A 23,756-nucleotide genomic window follows, 5' to 3' on the forward strand; every position below is an offset into this window, starting at 1 on the left:
GATTCTTTCTCTAGACATCAATTTAAAAATTAATATTATATTCATAATTATTAACTAGATTGTCTTATTCATATAAAGCACTAGCTCCTTGGTGTATAAGGCCCTTTAGGAATAGACCCCAGACATAGAGTTTGAAGGAGGATTTCAAGCATGGTTGCTGAGACTGGATGGAGTCTTCTCCAGGAAAGAATAATTTATTCTCTCAAAAAAAAAAAAATTTAACTGAGTGTTTTGCATGTTCCAGGCACTCTGCTAGGCCCTGAGGATATGATGGTGAGCAAAAAGACATGGACCCTGTCCTCGTAGAGTTTGAATCTAGTAAGGGAGTCATTTTTAATCAAATAAATGCACGAACAAATCACACTTCTAACAGTAGCTGCAACAATAACATGTGTATATGCCATGAAGCCTTAACTCATAGGGAGTGACTAAGGCAAGAGGCTCAGGGTAATTTTCTTTTTTTTTTTTTTTTTTTATTTATTTTTATTTATTATTATTATTATTATTATTATTATTTTTAACTTTTTGTTTATTGCAGTAACATTGGTTTATAACATTGTAAAAATTTCAGGTGTACATCATTGTACTTCTATTTCTGCATGGACTACATCATGTTCACCACCAAAATACTAATTACAACCCATCACCACACACATGTACCGAATTATCCCTTTCACCCTCCTCCCTCCTCCCTTCCCCTCTGGTAACCACCAATCCAATCTCTGTCCCTATGTGTTTGTTTATTGTTGTTATTATCTACTACTTAATGAAGGAAATCATACGGTATTTGACCTTCTCCCTCTGACTTATTTCACTTTGCATTATACCCTCAATGTCCATCCATGTTGTCACAAATGGCTGGATTTCGTCGTTTCTTATGGCTGAGTAGTATTCCATTGTGTATATATACCACAGCTTCTTTATCCATTCGTCCCTTGATGGGCACTTAGGTTGCTTCCAAGTCTTGGCTATTGTGAATAATGCTGCAATGAACACAGGGGTGCATGTACCTTTGCAAATTGGTGTTTTCAAGTTCTTTGGATAAATACCAAACAGTGGAATAGCTGGATCATATGGTAGTTCTATCGTTGATTTTTTGAGGAATCTCCATACTGTTTTCCATAGTGGCTGCACCAGTTTGCACTCCCACCAGCAGTGTATGAGAGTTCCCTTCTCTCCACATCCTCTCCAACACATGTTGTTTCCTGTCTTGTTAATTATAGCCATTCTGACGGGCATGAGGTGATATCTCATTGTAGTTTTGATTTGCATTTCCCTGTTAGTGATTTTGAACAACTTTTCATGTGTCTGTTGGCCATCTGTATATCTTCTTTGGAGAAATGTCTGTTCAGGTCTTTTGCCCATTTTTTAATTGGGTTGGTAGTTTTTTTGTTGTTGAGATGCATGAGTTCTTTATATATTTTGGAGATTAAGCCCTTATCAGGTGTATGGTTTGCAAATATCTTCTCCCAATTGTTAGGTTGTCTTTTCATTTTGTTGATGGTTTCCTTTGCTGTGCAGAAGCTTTTTAGTTTGATGTAGTCCCATTTGTTTATTTTTTCTATTGTTTCTCTTGCCCGGTCAGATGTGGTGTTTGAAAAGATGTTGCTAAGACCGATGTCGAAGAGCGTACTGCCTATGTTTTCTTCTAGAACTTTCACAGTTTCAGGTCTTACGTTCAAGTCTTTAATCCATTTGGAGTTAATTTTTGTGTATGGTGTAAGGTAAGGATCTACTTTCATTTTTTTGCATATGGCTATCCAGTTTTCCCAACACCATTTGTTGAAGAGACTTTCTTTTCCCCATTGTATGTTCTTGGCTCCTTTGTCGAAGATTAGCTGTCCATAGATGTGTGGGTTTATTTCTGGGCTTTCGATTCTATTCCATTGATCTGTGTGTCTGTTTTTGTGCCAGTACCATGCTGTTTTGGTTACTATAGCTTTGTAGTATATTTTGAAATCAGGGAGTGTGATACCTCCAGCTTTGTTCTTTTTTCTCAGGATTCCTTTAGCTATTCGGGGTCTTTTGTTGTTCCATATAAATTTTAGATTTCTTTGTTCTATTTCTGTGAAAAATGTTGTTGGAACTTTGATAGGGATTGCATTGAATCTATAGATGGCTTTAGGAAGTATGGACATCTTAACTATGTTAATTCTTCCAATCCAAGAGCATGGAATATCTTTCCATTTCTTTGTGTCTTCTTCAATTTCTTTCAGAAATGTTTTATAGTTTTCTGTGTACAGATCTTTCACCTCTTTGGTTAAGTTTATTCCTAGGTATTTTATTCTTTTTGTTGCAATTGTAAATGGGATGGTATTCTTAATTTCTCTTTCTGCTACTTCATTGTTAGTGTACAGAAATGCAACTGATTTTTGTATGTTGATTTTGTATCCTGCAACTTTCCCATATTCGTTTATTACTTCTAAAAGTTTTCTGGTGGATTCTTTAGGGTTTTCTATATATAAAATCATGTCATCTGCAAATAGTGACAGTTTCACTTCTTCCTTTCCAATTTGGATCCCTTTTATTTCTTTCTCTTGCCTGATTGCTCTGGCTAGGACTTCCAATACTATGTTAAATAGGAGTGGTGACAGTGGGCATCCTTGTCTGGTTCCTGTTCTTAGAGGGATAGCTTTCAGTTTTTCACCATTGAGGATGATATTAGCTGTGGGTTTCTCATATATGGTCTTTATTATGTTGAGGTACTTTCCTTCTATACCCATTTTATTCAGAGTTTTTATCATAAATGGATGTTGGATCTTGTCAAATGCTTTCTCTGCATCTATTGAGATGATCATGTGATTTTTGTTCTTCATTTTATTAATGTGGTGTATTACGTTGATTGATTTGCGAATGTTAAACCATCCCTGCATACCTGGAATAAATCCCACTTGATCATGGTGTATAATCTTGTTAACGTATTGTTGTATGCGATTTGCTAGTATTTTGTTGAGGATTTTCGCATCGATGTTCATCAGTGATATTGGCCTGTAATTTTCTTTTTTTGTGTTGTCCTTGTCTGGTTTTGGTATCAGGGTAATGTCAGCTTCGTAGAATGAGTTAGGGAGCTTCCCCCCCTCCTCAATTTTTTGGAAGAGTTTGAGAAGGATAGGTATTAACTCTTCTTTGAATGTTTGGTAGAATTCACCAGGGAAGCCGTCTGGTCCTGGACTTTTATTTTTGGGGAGGTTTGTGATTACTGTTTCGATCTCCTTACTGGTGATTGGTCTATTCAAATTCTCTATTTCTTCTTGATCCAGTTTTTGAAGGTTGTATGATTCTAAGAATTTATCCATTTCTTCCAGATTGTCGAATTGGTTGGCATATAGTTTTTCATAGTATTCTCTTATAATCTTTTGTATTTCTGAGGTGTCTGTTGTAACCTCTCCTCTTTCATTTCTGATTTTACTTATTTGTGCCTTCTATCTTTTTTTCTTGGTGAGTCTAGCTAAAGGTTTGTCAATTTTGTTGATCTTTTCAAAGAACCAGCTCTTGGTTTTATTAATTTTTTCTATTGTTTTTTTGGCCTCTATTTCATTTATTTCTGCTCTGATTTTTATTATTTCCCTTCTTCTACTGATTTTGGGCTTTGTTTGTTCTTCTTTTTCCAGTTCCTTTACGTGCATTGTTAGATTGTTTATTTGAGATTTTTCTTGTTTGTTGAGATAGGCCTGTATTGCTATAAACTTCCCTCTTAGAACCGCTTTTGCTGTATCCCATAAATTCTGGCATGTCGTATTTTCATTTTCATTTGTCTCCAGGTAATTTTTGATTTCTTCTTTGATTTCTTTTTTTAACCCAGTCGTTGTTCAGTAGCATTTTGTTTAATCTCCATTATTTGTGGCTTTTCTGATTTTCTTCCTATAGTTGATTTCTAGTTTCATACCGTTGTGGTCAGAAAAGATGCTTGGTATTATTTCAATCTTCTTAAATTTATGGAGACTTGTTTTGTGGCCTAATATGTGATCAATCCTGGAGAATGTTCCATGTGCATTTGAAAAGAACGTGTATTCTTCGGTTTTTGGATGGAATGCTCTGTATATATCTACTAGGTCCATCTGTTCTAGTGTGTTGTTTAAGGCCAATGTTTCCTTATTGATCTTCTGTTTGGATGATCTATCCGTTGGTGTAAGTGGAGTGTTAAAGTCCTCTACTATTATTGTGTTACTGTCTATTTCTGTTTTTATGTCTGTTAATAATTGCTTTATATATTTAGGTGCACCTACATTGGGTGCGTAGATATTTACAAGTGTTATATCCTCTTGTTGGATTGTTCCCTTGATCATTATGTAATGCCCTTCTTTGTCTCTTTTTACAGTTTTTGTTTTAAAGTCTATTTTGTCCTATATGAGTACTGCTACCCCAGCTTTCTTTTCATTGCCATTTGCGTGGAGTATCTTTTTCCATCCCTTCACTTTCAGTTTGTGAGTGTCTTTAGGTCTGAAGTGTGTCTCTTGTATGCAGCATATATATGGGTCTTGTTTTTTTATCCAGTCAGCCACCCTATGCCTTTTAATTGGAGCATTTAGTCCATTGACGTTTAAAGTAGCTATTGATAAGTATGTACTTACTGCCATTTTTTAACTTTTTTTTTTTCTCAGTGTTTTAGTAGTCCTTCTCTGTTCCTTACTTCTTCTATACAGAATTGATGGTCACTTTAGTTTGACCTCTGTCTGAAAGCTGTACTCTTTAACTATCCTCCTCCCTCCTTTTATGTTTTTGATATCATATCTAACCTCTTTTTTGTGCATTTGTATCCATTACGTTCTAATCGTGAAAATAGATAATTTTTCCTATTTGTGGTCTTCTCTTTTCCCCTTAAATCAGTCCCTTTACATTTCTTGTAACACTGGTTTCTTGGTGACAAACTCCTTTAATTTTTGCTTATCTGGGAAAATTTTGATCTCTCCTTCCATTTTGAACGATAACCTTGCTGGGTAGAGTATTCTTGGCTGTAAGTTTTTTCCTTTTAGCACTTTAAATATATCGTGCCATTCTCTTCTAGCCTGTAAGGTTTCTGCTGAGAAGTCAGCTGATAGCCTTATGGGGTTTCCTTTGTATGTAACTTGACATTCTCTTGTGGCTTTTAGGATTCTCTCTTTATCTTTAATTCTGGACATTTTGATTATGATGTGTCTTGGTGTGGGCCTCTTTGGGTTTATCTTGTTTGGGGCTCTCTGTGCCTCCTGTACCTGGATGTCTGTTTCCTTCCTTAGTTTAGGGAAGTTTTCATCTATTATTTCTTGAAATAGATTCTCTGCCCCCTTGTCTCGCTCTTCTCCTTCCGGGACACCTATAACACGGATGTTAGTGCGCTTGATGTTGTCCCAGAGGTCCCTTAGACTGTCCTCACTCTTTTTAATTCTTTTCTCTTTTACCTGTTCACCTTGGGTAATTTCTTCTATTCTTTCTTCCAGCTCACAGATCTGTTCTTCTGTATCCTCTACTCTGCTTTTGAGTCCCTCTAATGAATTTTTCATTTCCAGTATTGTATTCTTCATTTCTGATTGGTTCTTTTTTATATCTTCCATTTCTTTGTTGACATTCTCACTGAGTTCATCTATTCTTCTCCCCAGATCAGTGAGCATCCTTAACACTCTTAGTTTGAACTCTCTGTCGGGTAGGTTGCTCATTTCTGTTTCACTTAGTTCCTTTTCTGGGGTTTTGTCCTGTTCCCTTACTTGGAATGTGTTCTTTGCCTCCTCATTTTGCCTCTTTCCCTGTGCTTGTGTCTACGTATTAGGTAGGTCAGCTACGTCTCCTGCTCTTGGATAGGTGACCTTATGTAAGTGATGCCTTAGGAGGCTTCCAGTGTGCTTCCCTCAGTTCTCAATGTTCCAGGGGTGGCCCCTACGTGGGCTATGTGTGTCCTTCTATTGTGGCCTGTTAGCTCTCCCTATAGGCGCCCAGGGAGGCTGAGTTATGCTCCTGGCCAGCTGTTGTAATGCTCAGCTGCTTGTAGTTGTTGTGGGCCCTTCAGTCTCTTTATCAGGTGTGGGGAGCCCCAGCACAGTTGGCTGTAAGTTCTAATACCACATTTGTGTTGCAGTATTTCTTTTAAGTGAGTAGGCCCCCAGTGTGGCAGGTTGTTAGGCTCAGGGCCTTACAATTGCTGTAAACCTCTAGCCTATTAGGTCTCTTGTCAGCTCTCTGAGGATTGCAGCTGGGTGGGGCTGGCCTCAGGCACAGGAGCACCCAATTGTTTCAGGCTTTGGAAGGTGGGGCAAACCTCCTATGTGGGTCTTTGAGAAGCACAAGTCTTCTGCAGCTGACAAGCCCTGTTGCCCACAGGTCCACACACACAGTCAACACAGTCCTGCCCCGTGTGAGCGCCCCGACCTCCCCAAGCGGACCCAGTCTCTCCACGGCGGGAGCCCCACACGCTCCGCCACCACCCCACACTCTCCACCCGCTCCTTGTGCACACCCTGCCCCGCTCAAGTCAGCTCAGTTGCCAGGCTGCAGAGAATCCAGTCACCAATCTATGCAGGCCCACACGTTGCCTGAGGGCTTGTTGTTGGGTGTGGCCAGTCTCTAGGGTGGGCTGCCTGCCCTGGCTGAGCTGGATTAAATCAGTGCTCTAGCGGGTGGAGCAGACCCTGGGCTAGCAGGTCTCAGGGAGAACTCCAATGGCGTCTGTGTCAGCACGCTCACACCAGGCCACAACAATGGCCGCCGCCAATGTCCCAGTCCCTGGAGAGGTCTCACCCCTCACCGAGATGCACTCAGGGCCTATTAGGTGAGTCTCTTGTCACCGAAGCACTGTGCACCTTTCTTTCTGGTGATTTTAGGATGCTTTCTGGAACGGGTGAGTTTGTGTACGGGCCCTTTAAGAGCCAGTTTTAGTTTTTTTGTGAACCGGGTTTTCTGGGGGTGCTACCCAATGCTTTAGTAGCAGGCAAAGTCAGATATTATGCCGCTGGTGTCGATTGTGCTGGGTGCACAAAATGCCCACAGCGGGGGCGCTCCCTGGCTCCGGACCCCGCGCCTCCAGGGAGGCTGCGTACCTGTGAGCTGCTCCCGGCGGCCGTGAAGCTGGCGGCTTGTGAAGGCGGCGTTTTCCTCTCCGGAAGGGAGTTTCGGCCTCTTCTACCCCAGTTAGGATTGTCCGTTGTTGCAGGAGTTCCTCTCATCCAGTTTTCAGTTCTGTCTCAGGGGTAATTTTTCCACGAGTAGTTGTAAATTGGCTGTGTCCACGGGAGGAGGTGAGTCCAGAGTCTGCCTACGCCGCCATCTTGACTCCGCCTCTCCCCCTCAGGGTAATTTTCTGAGGAAGTGATATTTGAGCTTAGTTGTGAAAGAAGAATAGAAATTAAATTATGGGACCAGGGTGTTTTCTAGGCAGTGGGGAGAGCATTTAAACCGGCCCTGTGGCAGGAGGGAAAATGCTCATTGGAGATAAGAAAGACATGCCAGGCTAACTGGAGCACAAATATTGAGGCATTCTCTGTTTTCTGTGACAGGAAGGCATATTGCTTTAGTATATTTGCTCTGGATGTGAATGGGAGAATAGAGTTGATGTTTTTATTACTTTTTATTCTGCAAACTTCTCATTGCTACTGTAAAAACCGGTTCTAATATTGGTAAAATCCTTCAGAGTTGCCTGGTAGTCTCTATATGCTTATTAGAAATAATATTCCGTTTATAATCAATAAGAAAAAGAGGTAGCCATATTATTTATGTAACTCTTTTTGAGATGAAATTCACATCTATAACTTTATATCAATAAAAGGCATTTCATTTTCAAGATGACTTCTGAGCCAAACCAAGCAAATATAAATATTTTGGTTGACATTAAAGTTGGCCAAATCTCTGTAGAGATTATATATTGCACATGAAAGGAAGTCATATTGCTTAAACATCTATTATTCTCGGAGCTCTCCAATCTAATAACTTCTTCAGTGGGATATCAACTTTCTAAATGTCAGGACAAATTACGGCTATTCATGACTTAATCGTCTCTGGGCTATAAAGGACTCAGAATGCCTGCCCTCTCGCTCTGGCATGTAGACAGTGATGGGTGGAATTTGTAGTGCTTTGAGTCCATACAGGTGGAGAGATATGATTAATGGGTGGGTTATGGCTACTTCATATTTTCATAGCACTTTAAATTTTCTAAAACATTTTCATATTTTTTATTGTATTAAAAGTCCAGTTTTAGAACCAGAATGGACTTTAAGAGTTATTTAGTATAAAGATTTTTTTTGTGTGTGAGGAAGATTAGCCCTGAGTTGACATCTGTTGCCAATCCTCCTCTTTTTGCTGAGGAAGATTGGCCCTGGGCTAACAACCGTGCCCATCTTCCTTTCCTTTATATGTGGGATGCCTTCCACAGCATGGCTTGATGAGCGATGCATAGGTCTGCACCCAGGATCCAAACCCGTGAACCCTGGGCCACCGAAGTGGAGTGTGTGAACTTAACTGCTACGCCACTGGGCCGGTCCCCAAAGGTATTTTTAACAGAAAAAGCAATGGGCTTGGAGAACTGTGCTCAAATTAAAACTTGGTGATCTACTAGATAAGTGGCTTTGGGCAAGTCACATAAACTCTCTGCAACACAGTTCCTTCATTTCTACACTCTGGCTAACTAGTACCAAATGTATGAGACTGGCTTGAGTAATAATTGAGGGCCTATATGAAAAACGTTCTCAGGAGATATTTAATCTATATACATATTTTTAGAAATGCACATAATCACACACAAACTAAGACAGGAAAACATGCAAGTGAATGATGGTTCCTAGCCAGATATTAATGGATCAGTTTTACAAGTGGTGAACAGGAAGTGAATAGGGGCAAGCCACTTGTTCAAGACCACATGAATGGTCTTGAATGAATGAATCACCATAAAATTTAGGTCCCTTGACTCTTGGTCTTTCATATTTACCTCCATTCCTGTCCTTCACCTTTGGAATTTCTTTCCCTGACCCATGTTCTCTTCTTCAGGGATTTATTCCTTTTCATATTAAGCAGAAAATAAATAACATCTATGGGTTTGTTAACATGACCCTCGGACCTCAAACTACCACTCTTAGTCTTACAAAAGATATGTCTAACCACAGACTATTGACTTACACAATAGAGCATGCAATATTGCAGAAAGAAAGTAAACTGGACATTGGGAAATCTAAATTTTAGTCTTTTAATTTCAGTGATTAACTGTATGATTTTTAAATAAGACACAACTTTTCTATGCCTTATCAAAAAAGATGACACTGGACTGGGCACTAAGAACTTTTCTACCCTTAATATTTTGAGAATCTATGCATAGATGTAATAATTAAAGTGCCCATTACATACTGGAAGCAATCATCAACAGTGAAATACACGAGGTGCATTTCTATAGTTATTTACTAAGCCATTCTATACATTGTTCTGGAGGTTCTTTCTTTCTATTAAAATATTTCAACATTAGGTTGGTAGAGACTTCCCATGGGAATTGATGTATTCATTTGTATTTACATATTTGTGAACTGCAGCAGGAATGAAATATTACCCTTTATACACCTTGTTTACTGAACTACTATTTAACCTATAAGAATCAGATCAAATGACATAATTTCTGTGATGCTTTCCCACTCACCCAAGTGGAAACAATCACACCTAAAGCACTGAGTTATACCATCCACTAGGAAGCACTGTGATTGTTTAGGTGTCTGTCTCCTTTACAAGACTGATGTATCCTCAGGATCTAGTCTACAGTCTGGCACATGATAGATGCTCAATAATTATTTGTTAGACGAAAGAAGACTCTGGAAAAGTTTAGTAAGCCTCCATGTGACTGTCACTGAATGTTCTAAACTGAACAATTTCCAGATTATTCTAGAATCGTCTTCATTGCATATTTGGTACTATGTGACGTATATGGTAGAAACAATAATGAAGAGGGTTGTGACAACCTGAGTAACCAACAGCCCCGATGACTTGCAAGAAACTGCCCCTGTGACCCTTGATTGATACTCAATAAGCAACTGTGCAACCCCATGCATTGCATCTTCTTTCAGTATTAGCTGTCTCTACAGAACTCACATTGTTTCTGGTGGAAACTATTAAAATGTAGAACTGCAGAGAGTAGGATTTGGTTGGACAGAGAGTAGGATTTGGTTGGAAAGAGATGAGCGCACAGAGTACCTGAGGCATACTGAGGCAGAGTGTGGTTCTTCCTTGGACTGGAGCTATCACCCTCAGAATCTTCTCTCAGGTTATAAGTGCTCCATAGCTGCTTCTCAGGAACTCTACGTCCATGCTTACCAAATTTGTAGAACTATTGCTAGAGTTAATTTATAGCAAATTGGCAACCAATAGCAGTTTGGGTGCTAAGTGGATTTTTCTAGGTAACAGTAAAGTTTATTCAAGAGAGGTGGTATGGTGTAGTTTAGTGCCAATAGACTAGATTTGTTTTCAATTCTGTCATTTACTAGCTGGATGATCTTGCAGAAGCCATGTAATCTTTCTGAGACTGAGATCCTCATTTGTCAAAGGCAGTAAATATCCCTTCCTTTCTCTTTTATAAAATTGTTGTGAGGCTTCATTTAGAAAATAAATAGATAAGTGTTTGAAAAATCTGTGTTATTATTTACCTCTTCCGTTAATATTTTACTTTTATGAATTAAGACAATAATGACAGACTGCACTATGTTTTAGCTTGTGTTTGGGGGTAAATTTTAGTTTGGGATAATTTGGGCAATAACACTGGTTTATAATCTTGTACTTAGTTTAACCTAAATAATTATTTAATTTTCACTGCAAATTTAGAAGACCTGATGTGCCATACATACAGACTTTTAGTCAGAAAATTTAAATGTAAGAGATATCCTTTCTTAATCTCAGAGAAAGCCTATGTTTCATTTGACTAAATCATAAACTTTTGAGCACTGAATCATCTGCATATTATCATGTCAAAATTTGACTTCTTTCAGCACAAGTAAATAAACTCTGTTGATTTCAAAAATTAATGTTTTCCCCGTTAAGATGGAATGTTGTTTATAAATTATGTATTGAGGGTATATGGTTATATGTGTTTATGAGCCTGCTTATAACTGAGAATCCCAAGGTGAGATGAGAATTAAGCTATCAATAGAAAATTATGCTTTCACAGCTGTTCTGGACCAAATACTGAATCAGAGTATTGTTTCAGTCAATGGTTTTTATAAAGAGAAAGTAGTACTTAGTTTCATGGGGAATGTCCCAGAACAAAGGGAATTTGTTTGTATTGTTCTGGGTTTTCTATGGAGGGGATGAATGTTACTCGGTGATTTGATTGAGTTTTCATTGACTTTTACAGCAATTACATTAGATTCTTATTTCAGATAGTCTCTCATAAGGTAGAAACCCTAAAATAAAGATAAAATAAAGCATGTCATATCTTTTCATGTTACAAAAAGGTAAACATTACAATTATAAAGAAGAGACAAAAACAAGACACTTTTGTTTGGGGCCTGTCAAGATTTCAAACCCCAAAGTGTCTGTGTTTGGCAATACAGCCTCTCCTTCCCAAGGGAAAGGATTGTTTTCTCTGTGACAATTAGCATTGGCCACACACCTGAATTTGGAAGGACTTCTGAGGTGAAGAAAAGACTCATTTTAGAGCTTTGGTATAAAGCCACTTGGTCAAGCAGGATAAAAATGTTTTGCATTTTAAATTCTGGTTTTTCTTAAACTCCCTGGAAAAGGCAGGTTAGCCCTTCCGTTTAGATTTTAAACATACAGCCCTCCCGGTAAAGCTGCAGGCTCTGGGAGCCTGGCTGCCTCATTTAATTTGTGCTGTCAGGAGAAACAATCCCCAATGAAAACATAAACACCAGACTATTATTTACCAGTGACACTGGCTCTGAGCCTAATCATCAGGTGTCTCCAAAAACGATTTTTGAAAGAAAGATCTTCCTTGTTTAGATCTGATGGAAAATCTCCATGTCTGCTCAGATGCTTTGTTTTTGTGACCATTCCTTCCTGGGTTTGTAAAATATGAAATGACATTGAGATCTGGCTGCCTTATCCAGCTCCAAGGACTTGATGCCCTTGGATAGGACGCACGGATTTCGGAATCATCCTCATGGGAACACAACGTATTTTAAAATGACACCTGTCTGGGAGTTTACAAGACGTATTAGTAAGAAATGAATGCATTTGACCAGGAACAATACTGTTCTTGTTGATTAAAACAAGGTAGTTTAGTTGTCTTTTTTTGATGGGAGAGTATGAATCTTACAGACATTAAAGCAAAGGTATTTTTGAAGCAGGTGGAGGGAGCAGTATCATTAATTTTCCAGAGTGTAACTAGTACAAAATGATCATCTTGAAGGGACAGTCTGTGATTATGAAGAAAAAAAAGCATAAGGTTTGGAATGTGAATAATGGCTGCACGATTCCAGGGAAACCACAGAAGTCCTTGGTTTTCTCAGCAGGAAAGTGGGGACAATTCTTTTTTATAGTCTGTGGATCAAAATAAGATGATATAATGTGTTTCAAAGTGTTTTATGAATATTAAAGAAGATATTATTACTACTACTGACACTATTGGGAGAGGCAGGAGGTAACACAGAGAATAAATACAAATAAACATTTGTTGTATCCTCTATTCCGTACTAGATATTATGCTATCCATTAAAGACAAAAGGACACATGATATAGTCCCTAAAGGCTATACAGGTAAGGCTGAACAGGTAAGCATGGATTATGGAGGGTCACTCTCCCTGAGTAAACACTTTCCTCTAGAGAAAGGTTTTAAGATAAGTGGCATCCATTTATTTAACAAATGCTTACACTGCACTTTCTATGTACAAGGCACCGTTCTAAGAACGTTATAAATGTTAGTTCATTTCATCATCATAACACTCAGGTGAAGTTGATATTATTTTTATTCTCATTGAAATTCTGAGGAAAGTGAGGCATAGACAAGTTGAGTAAAATTTACAAGATGATGCAACTAGTAAGTGATGGAACCAGGATTCAATCCAGGCTCCGGAGTCTACGTTCTTAACCACTCCTCTGTGCTGCCACTCAGGACTAGTTCCATGTTTTAGGAAGATCACCTTGGCTACTGTGAAGGGAATGGATTGGGGAGGAGGCAAGGCTATGGGCAGGGAAACCAGTTGGGGTACAGGTACAGGAGTCCAGACAAGCAATGATGCATCGATGGGTAAGAGAGAGGGAGTGGATAGCTTCAAAGAATGTGTTTGGAGGTAGAATTGACAGTAATTACTGTGAACTGACTGTGGAGTATACAGGAGAAGGAGTTAATGATCTTAGGTTTGGGGGTAAGTGGTAATTCCATTAACAAGACCGGAAGGACTGGACTAAGAATGGGAGGAGAAAGGTAACCAGTCATGTGGATTTTGAAGCAGCTGTGAAGTATGGAGGTGGTCATGTACAGAAGGCAGATGGTTATATGGAGCTAGAATTCAAAAGAAGGGTCTAGGTCTTAAATTTGGGAATCGTCACTGAAAGCTGTGGGTATATATGTGATTGCCCAGGGAAATATTAAACGGATCCCTACTGATTTGATCCAGCTTGGAGATATAGATATTTGAGTCTGCCTCTTTTGGCATAAAGTGAGAAGAGCAGAGACCTTGGGATAGAACTCTAGGGAGAGCCAGTTATCACTGTGTCTTCAAGAATGATAGAATGAGCAAACTCATATCAGCATATTCTGCCAGCAATTAGGTGAAACAGGCGTATGTAACTGCTGAATTATACTTTGACAACCACAGAAACAATAATTTATAAAAAAGAAGGGATAAAGCATGTCACCATGTTGAGCATTTTAGCACAGAGATAGACTGACTATTCAAAAGAGAATTTCTATTTAGATACCCCTGGAAAGACAGGTGATTGTTTCTGCTTTTAGCTTTTTTATGAGAAAGTGTCACTGTAGGATCTTGCCCTTGGGATTTATAATACAGTGTGATTTACATGAATAGCTTTCTAAGGGCAGGCTAGGGTACATTCCCAGAGGCGCTGCTGCTTTCACAGAGTACTGGGAGGTTTAACCTACTATTTCACCCATTGTATAAATAATGTTAACGTATAAAAGATTCTTTATGTCACTGGAAGAACAGTTTCAGGAGTGGGTCACGTCCTTTATGTTCTATTTGGGAAGCCTCCACACTGAAATTCAGCCTGGAAGAAAAGGATGAGGATTACACCATGACAGGAGTCATTGAAGGAAAGGATCATACTTAGTGCTCACATGGAGGTTTTATTGAGAGTTAACCTCATTGTGCCACGTTATTTTGAAATGCCACGAAGTAGGATGATGTTACCAGAGACTTTTTTGATGAATGTATCTACCCTAAGTAATTTTAAAGCATATAACACTGAAATTTAGAATGACAGAGGAAGAAATTATTTCTGATTAGAAAAATTTTAATATTTAGGTATATAGTTAACTATATAGTGGATCAGCTTAGACTGGAATGATTCTTTTAAATGCATGTAGTTGGGGACAGACTACACTAAATTTGGGTTTTGCTCTTGTACTGCCTACTTAAGTATCAACAGAATTTTAAGAGTAAAACTTCTATGCATTTGAGTATTTCAAGTACAGTGAATTTGATTATAAACATTTTAGAGACAGACTGTCTCCATTATAATAAGTCATGTTATCTGGCATTGTACCCACTGGGAAGTTTTAGAAACCAGCATTTTCCAAGCATAGTTATTCATTCTAAAAACTGTTTTTTAGCACTACAGCAAAAGGAAATAGGGTAGAATTTCTATGAGAAAAGTATCAAAAAGAAAAAAGATGAGATGCTAATGGTGACAGAAGAGGAGGACTGTGATGTCATTTGTTTTAGTTATCTATTACTATGTAACAAATCACCCCAAACATTGGGGTTTAATAATGGCTTTATTATTTACTATCGTGTGGGTTGACTGGTGGTCCTTCTGATCCGGGTAGGGACACTCAGTTGGCTGCATTCAGCTGGCAACGGCTGGGCTAGAACATCCAAGATGGCCTCTCTTACATGTTTGGGGCTTTGAAGCTGTCAATCGGGCCACCTCAGTTCTCCTTCAGGGTTCCATATGTCCTCTTTCTGCACATGATGTCTCATCTTCCAGGGTTTCTCCATAGGACCACTCTCTCTAGCAGGGGAGCATGGACTTCCTTATAGCATGGCAGTTGAATCCTGAGAGCGAAAAGTGGACACTACCAGTCATTTTAATGGCTAGGACTTGAACTCACACATGTCTCTGGCATTGCATTCTATTGGTCAAAGCAAATCACAAGGCCAGCCCAGATTCAAAGGGAGGGGAAATAATCTCCACCTCTTGATGGGAGGAGTAGCCTGTCACTAGAAGGATGGGTAGAATTGTTGGTGGCCATTTTTGAAGACAATCAACAGCATCATTAAAAGTAGATTTTCTGGGAGGAGGGCTGCTTTGGCTCCTCCTGGGGCAGTGGTGGACTAAATATAGAATACTCGTGTTAAAAAAGAACCCTATTGGTCTGTCTGTGTTGGGGAAATTGCTTCTCAGTAGGCTTTGCTGGATTTTATTTGTATCTTTGCCCTTTGTCCTCACACATTATACTCTTTACCTGACAGAATCAATATAATGTGGAGATTCAAGATTGCACTCTAATTTCTTCATTTGGCAATTACTGAGGGCCTTCTAAATGTTAGGTCAGTGCTGGGGAAACATCCATGAACAATGCAGACATAGTTTCTGCCCTCATACATTTTACTTCTTTGATCTTAATATACTCTTTCAGTGTTAAGATTTCTCAAGCAAGGAAAAGTAAGATTTAAACCCAAATAAAGTTATTGTCAACATCTGCAGAGAACACTTTCTCTTGTCAGCTGAAAAATACTATCTAGCCATTGTCTAATGGGTTCTTCCTAAACTGAATGTGCCTAATCGGAAAGGGCACTTAATCAAGAGGTTTCCTGGGGAAAGAACCAGCAGGTGACAACTGTCTAATGCCATTCAATGCCATTCTGCTTAAGGGAGATGAGCTTGCCATCTCAGGCAGGAAGTTGTTCTTTTTTTCTTTTTTTGTTTATTATTCATGACCTTCATATTACAAAGTGTGTGTGTGTGTGTGTGTGTAAATTGTCTTTAATTCCTTGTTCCTAATCATACATGCTTTCCTGTGTGACTCAGGGTGATTACAGGGCACACTTCTGGCTTATGTGTCTAGCCTAAGCTTTAAAACATGTTATTAAGATAAATAAACCAAAACATACACCTGGGTGAGTTTTGTGAAAGATTCTGAGACTCTTCTCTCAGGAAGGATGAAATCAATTGAGTTGTATTTTGGTTAAAATAATTTCCTATTTTGCTAGTAGGAAGTATGCCTAACACACATATGGCATGCATACTACAAGTAGAGTTCCATCCCTGGTGTTATGATGTCATCAGGGATTCATGTAGTAGGAATGAAGTCATTTACCAAAATGGAGATGATTAACTTGATCATTTGTGAGCATCTGAACCACCATCAGTATCAGTGTTTTTTAACCATTCACAGTTGCTCTTAATTTATGATATACTAGGTATGGAGTTAACAGTGCTGACCGCAGACAGTTAAATGGCAGACAAACATGTTTAATATTGAGAATACTATTCACAGATATTCTGTTCTAAATTGTACTCTGTGTCTATAATCCTGTGATGTTAAAATTAATGCAATTTGTCTAACTGCAGGTGCTCAATTAATACTTGAAAATGTTAATAGGAGGATGAAAAAGGGATGTTGTCTACCCAAGACAGTTAGGCAAATGACTTTTCTTCATGAAACTCTCCCTTGTTTGGACATCCGTGACTCCATCTCTGCTGGTACTTTTCTTAGCGATGTAAGATTTTCTTCTTCTGTCTTTTCTTCCTATACTTTACTTTTAAATATTAGAGTTCCCTTAGCTTCTGTTCTTGAATTTCTTTTCTTTTTTTATTCATTTCACTCTACGGGCACTTTTCTTCATTTATATGGGCTTCTGACAATAAGCTGGTCACTCCCATGTGTGTTTGTCACCAGGCCAGATCTCTTTTCAGAACTTTAAAATCCATATATCCAACTGTATCCTAAACATTCCCATCTGATTGTTGTGGAAGAATCTCACAACGAAACATGTCCAAAGTGGAGCTCATTACCTTTCCCACCAAACCTGCTCTGTTTCCATGCCCCAATCACCATGATTGGTGGTGCCATCCACTTAGTCACCCAATCCAGGAGTCATTCCAGATTCTTCCCTCCCTTCATCTCTTCTGTTTCATAAGTGACTAAATCCTGTTAATAATTTTTCCATAAAATCCTCCATAGCAGTCCCTTCCTTCCTCTCCAACTCTAAAGCTATTGCCATCATTCAGATCCTCATCTTCTCAGCCAGGACAATTACAATAACATTTAACCACCTCTAATCTGTACTCCACATTGCCCATCTCCTCCTACCATGAGGACTTTTTTTATTTTAAACTGGGGGTTCTTTTTTTTTTTTTTTAATGATAAGCACACTGCTGATTTTTTTTTTTTTTTTGGTGGAAGATTTTCCCTGCTCTAGCATCTGTTGCCAATCTTCCTTTTTTTTTTTTAACTCCCCAAAGCCCCAGTACATAGTCGTGTATCATAGTTGTAGAGTTGTAGCTCTTCTATGTAGGACGCTGCCTTAGCATGGCTTGATGAGCAGTGAGTAGGTCCGTGCCCAGGATCTGAACCCGTGAACCCCAGGCCACCGAAGTGGCATGCGCGAATTTAACTGCTACGCCACCAGGCCAGCCCTCATGAGGACTTTTTAATGCAAAAATCTCATTACTTTATGGCCCTGCTTAATACTTTAATAGCAGTTGTCTCCAAACTTTGTAGATAATGCACCTCATTGTAAAGGAAAAACTTAAACATATGCCCCTAATATATGTACATTTATTCACTTATAAGATATCCATATATATTACTACACAAGTATATTACTTTATAAAACATACATTAAAATAGGATTTAAGCATGAGATTAAAATAAATATAATTAGACATTCTAATATCTACTTCCCACACTTGAGCACTGGATACAACAGCACTGGCAGTGGACACATTTCACTGCATAGACCTCTGAGCTATTGGATGATTCTAAGGTTTTTAATACGTCTTACATAATCTGGTCTCTCTCTCCTCCTCCAGCCATTAGCCTTAACACACCCAGTTGGCACACTGTGCTGTAGTCATGCTGAACCTCTGCAGCTCTCTGATGGCACCATGCTTTTGCATGCCTTTGTGCCTTTGCTCCCTCTGCTTTCCCAGCTTGGAGCACCCTCCACAACCTTGTCTACTTGGTGACGATTTATCGAATGTTCAAGGCACAACTCATAAATCTCATTGTTGAAGTCTTTCCCACAATTTTACCCAACAATATTCTGTACAGAACTTCTGTAAGAACATCCATACAACCTCACTGCATTTGCTTGTATCTGTAATTGTCTACTGATACTTGACCTTACATTCTCTTGGAACAGTTCTCCTTTCCCACCCCTTTTGAATCTTGATATCCCTAGCACCTAAAAAAGTTTCAGAAAATGTAGATGCATGATAAATATTTGTGGAATGAGTGAATATATTTATGACAAGTTTATCCTTAAACCACAAGATAAATTCAAGTCCTAGGATAATAAACAAAGCTACCAGTCAATGAGGGTCAGTTATATCTAGACAATTGTTATATATTTTAAAATGACGTTACCTCTAATCCCTAAAATAATCTTAGAAGGTATATATTCTCATTTCCATTTCATGTATGAAGGAACTGAGATGCAGAGATGGGAAGCATTTCCTCAACATCACCCAGGAAATTCAGCTACATCTATCACCATTAGTGGTCATTGCCACAATTTCCCTTATTTTTCCTTTCTTTTTTTATTACTTTTATTTACCACACCCCCATTGGTTTAAACTTTTTCAGTGGTTGCTGAGTTGAGGGGGAATGGGCCACCCATTATGAACTTTGCTTACCAATGAGGACACTACTTTTTTTTTTTTTTTCAGATCACGAAATCATAATATACGATGGGGCAATTCTCAACCTTTAGCTATATTTTCCTCTGTTCATTTATTTGGGGGATATTAAATGACTTTTCTTCCATGCCAAAGAAATGGGACTTTTATTTGCTTTTCTTTTTTGCATCTGGTTCTAGATCCATAAAAAACTGCATAATATATAATCATAAAATAATATGTATAATATAGATAAGGTAAGAAGCAGAGAGATAAGGACCAACTACCCAATTTAAGAATTAGGACATTACCAATGCATTTGAATCTGTGTATTCTTCCCCTGGCCCATCTTCACGTTCCCTTTCTAAGTAATCATTACCCTGAATTTTTGCTTGATATCTCATTTTTGAAATCTTTCTTTTCCCTGAAAGCACAAACATATTAGTCTATATTTTATCACATAATTTAAAGTTGGTCATTTATGTGACAAGTTTTTAATCCATCTGGAATTGATTTGATGTAGGTATTAGAGATCCAACTTTATTTACCCCTTCTCCTCCATTTGAATAGCCAATGGTCCTGGTGTAATTTATTGAATTGTTTCACCTTTCTCCATTAATTGGCAATGATGCTTCTTCATATAGCAAGTCTCAGTGAATCTGTTTCTGAACTTGCAATTCCATTCCATTGGTTAATTTATCAATATGTAAGCCAAAATCATATTCTCCTATCATAATTATATAATAAATTTTGCTATCTAGTAGGACAAATCCCACCATTTTATTTTTCTCCTTTATAAGTGTCTTGGCTATTCTTGGTTCTCTGTAATTCCCAAAAACTGTTAGAATCTGCAACTCAAGTTCCTAAACAACAATAACAAATACTGTTGGAATTTTGATAGGGATTGCTTTGAAGCCATTTTGAATTTCGGGAGAATTGACCATTTCTTATCTATGATAGCATATGTCTCTCCATTTCAATAAAGACAGAATTTTATCCTTAAAAAGTTTGTGCATAATTTTTAAATTGAAATTCCATTTTGAGGTAATATACATTGATGTGCAGTTGTAAGAAATAGTAGAGCTCAATCTTGTGTACTCTTAACTCAGTTTCGCCAATGGTAACATCTTACAAAACTATAATACAATATCACAACCACTATATTGACAATCACTGAGTCAAGATGCAAAACATTTCTCTCTCTATAAGGATCCTTGACACATACCTTCTTACCACTCCATCTACTTCTTAATCCCTGGCAATCACTAATCTATTTTTTATTTCTGTAAATTGTCATTTCAAGAATGTTATGTAAATGGAATCATATAATAGGTAACTTTTTGAGATTTCACTTAGCATAATTCCCTGGAGATTCATCCAGGTTGTTGCTTGTATCAATAGTTTCTTCCTTTTTATTGTTAAGTAGCCTTCTATGGTATGGATGTATCGTAAATTTTATAAAAATTCACATATTGAAAGACATCTGGATTGTTTCCAGTTTCTGGCTATTATGAATAAAGCTGCTGTGAACATTCATGTACAAGTTTCCATGTGAAGATAAGTCTTCATTTCATTAGAATATATGTCCAGGAGTACAATTGCTGGGTCTTATGGTAGTTGCATGTTCCATATTTTAAAAGTGTCAAACTGTTTTCCAGAGTGGTTGTACCATTTAAATTCCCCCCAGCAACATACGAGTGATCCTGTTTCTCCACACTCTCTTCAGCATTTGGTGTTGTCACTATTTTTTATTTTAGACATTCTGATAGGTGTGTAGTGATATCTCATTGTGGTTTTAATATGTATTTCCCTAATGGTTAATGATCTTAAACACGTTTTCGTTTGCTTATTTGCCATCTGTATATCCTCTTTGATGAAATGTATCTTCATGTCTGTTGCCTATTTTCTATTTGGATTTTCAGCTTTTTTTTTACTCTTAAGTTTCGAGCGTTCATTATATATTCTAGATACTAGTCCTTTCTTGGAGATGTGGTTTGAAAATATTTCCCCCTGTCTGTAGCTTTTCTTTCCATTCTCTTGGCAGTCTTTTGCATAGCAAAAGTTTTTAATTTTGATGAAGCTCAATTTATCATTTTTCCTTTTATGATTCATGATTTTGGTCTTAAATCTAAGAACTTTTTGCTTAGCCCTAGTTCCCAAAGATTCAATCTTTTTTTTCTAAAAGTTTTTATGGTGTTATAGTTGACATTGAAGTCCATGATCTGCTTGAGTAAAATTTTGTAAAGAGTGTGAGTCTTAGGTAGAGGTTAACTTTTTTTGCCTATGCATGCCTGATTGCTTTAGCACTATTTATTGAAAAGACCATCTTTTCTCACTGAATAGCTTTTTCACCTTTGTCAAAAATCATTTGGGCATATTTGTACGGGTTTATTTCCTTCAAAAATCAGTATTTGAGGACGTTCCCTCAACCACTCAATTCCACTGGTCTATGTGTCTATCTTTCTGCCAATATCACACAGTATTGACTAAAGTAGTTATGTAATAAATCTTGAAATTGGGTAGATGCTTTCAACTTTATTCTTCTCTTAAAAATTGTTTTAAGTAGTCTAGTTCCCATGCCTTTCTATATAAACTTTAGAATAATCTTGTCTCTATAAAAATTCTTGCTGGAATTTTTATAGCAATTGCATTAAACATGAAGATCAATTTGGAGAGAATTGGTATCTCTGCTGTGCCAAGTCTTCCAGTCAATGAACATTGCATGTCACTTCATTTATTTAGATCTTCTTTGATTTCTTCTATCAGTGTTTTGTAATCTTCAGCATAAAGTTCTATACATGTTTTTTGGATTTACATCAAAGTATTTAAGTTTTTTGAGCAATTACAAATGGTATTATATTTTTAATTTTGATTTTCTGTATACATTGCTGGTATATAGAAACGCAAGTCATTTTTGTGTGTTTATCTTGTATTCTGCAACCTTGTTTAACTCACTTATTAGTTCTAGAAGGTGCTTTTTTTCTGATGGAGTCCTTGAGATTTTCTATTTGAGATTTTCTATGTAAACAATCATGTCATTTGTAAATAGGGACAGTTTTATTTCTTCCTGTATAATCTGTATGTCCTTGAATTTCTTTTTTTTCGCCTTGTTACACTGGTTACAACTTCCAGTACCATGTTAAATAAGAATAGTGGGAGCGAACATGCTTGCCTTGTTTCCAATCATAGGGGAAGAGCATCCAGTCTTTCACCATTAAGTAAATTTTTTTAGGTGGTCTTTATCAGGGTTCCCCTCTATTTGGATAAAGTAAGCTCCCCTCTATTTCTATTGTTTTGGGTTTTTATTATGAATGAACGTTAAATTTTGTCAAATGCTTTTTTCTGTATCTATTGATATGATAATGTGATTTGTCTTCCTTAGGCTGTTAATATGTGAGTTATATTGGTTAATTTTCAAATACTGAACAAGCCTTGCACCTCTGAAATAAATACCCGTTGGTCATGGTATATAACTCTTTTTATATATTGCTGAATTCTATTTGTTTATATTTTGTTAATTTTTACATCTAAATTCCTGAGGGATATTGGTCTGTAGTTTTCTTTTTTTGTACTGTCTTTGTCTGATTTTGGTATCAAGGTATTCTCAGCTTTGTAAAATTAATTGATAAGTGTCCTCTCTTCTATTTTCTGGCAGAATTTATGTAGAAGTGGTGTTAATACTTCTTTAAAGGTGTGGTAAAATTCTCTAGTGAAACAATATGGGCCTGGAGATGAACATTTTTGTAAGTTTTTTATTAATGAATTCAATTTCCCTGATAGTACAGGGCTGTTTTTTATTACTTATTTCATATTAGGTGAGTTGTGGTAGTTTGTGTTTTTCAAGGGATTGGTATATTTCATCAAAGTTGTCAAATTTATAGTGAAAAGTTGTTCATAGTATACTCTATTCTTTTTATGTTTGTAGAATCTGTAGTCATATCCTCTGTTTCATTCCTTTTTGTGTGTGTGTGTGTGTGTGAAGAAGATCTGCCCTGAGCTAACATCCATGCCAATCCTCCTCTTTTGGTGAGGAAGACTGGCCCTGGGCTAACATCTGTGTCCATCTTCCTCCACTTTATACGGGACGCCGCCACAGCATGGCCTGACAAGCAGTGCCTCAGTGTGCGCACGGGATCTGAACCCCGGGCCGCCAGCAGCAGAGCGCGCACACTTAACCGATATGCCATGGGGCCGGCCCCGTCTGTTTCATTCTTGATGTTGGTAATTTGTATCTTCTCTCTGTTTTTCTTTGTCAGTCTTGCTAGAGGTTTATCAATTTTATTGATATTTCCAAAGAACAAGCACTTTGTTTCACTGATTTCCTCTACTGTTTTTCTGTTTTCAATTTCATTGATTCTGCTTTTATCTTTATTATTTCCATCTTTCTGCTGGCTTTGGGTTTATTTTGCTTTTCTTATCCTAGTTCATGAGGTGGGAGTTTAAATTCTTGATTTGAGACTCCTTTTTGATTATATGCATGTAGTGCTTTAAATTTCTCTCTCAGTGCTGCTTTAGCCATTTCCTGCAAATTTTGATATATTGTATTTTCATTTTCACCCAGTTCGATGTACTTGTTAAATTTCCTTTGAGACTTCTTCTTTGACCCATTGACTATTTAGAAGTGTGTTGTTTAGTCTCCAAGTGTTTGGAGATATTCATGTTATCTTTCTGTTACTGATTTCTAATTTGATTTCACCATGGATGGAAAACACATATGTAAGACTTCAATTCTTTTAAATATATTGACGTTTACTCTACAGGCCATAATATGGCCAATTTTGGTATGTTTTGTGGGTGCTTAAAAAGAATGTGTTTTCTACTGTTGTTGGGGGGTTTGTT

General features: G+C 37.6%; 1 long non-coding RNA gene across 1 annotated transcript in view; it reads left to right on the top strand.

Moving 5' to 3' along the window:
• The first annotated feature begins 6,468 nt into the window (after nt 1-6,468).
• LOC147917561 (uncharacterized) overlaps nt 6,469-23,756 on the top strand; it is a 43,173-nt gene continuing 25,885 nt past the window's right edge. The window contains exon 1 of the long non-coding RNA XR_015550649.1: nt 6,469-6,738. This is a non-coding gene — a long non-coding RNA (uncharacterized LOC147917561). The remainder of the gene's footprint in view (nt 6,739-23,756) is intronic.

The sequence above is a fragment of the Ceratotherium simum genome, chromosome 3, assembly GCF_057802395.1.
Source record: "Ceratotherium simum simum isolate JZ-2026a chromosome 3, ASM5780239v1, whole genome shotgun sequence".
Classification (NCBI taxonomy): Eukaryota; Metazoa; Chordata; class Mammalia; order Perissodactyla; family Rhinocerotidae; genus Ceratotherium; species Ceratotherium simum.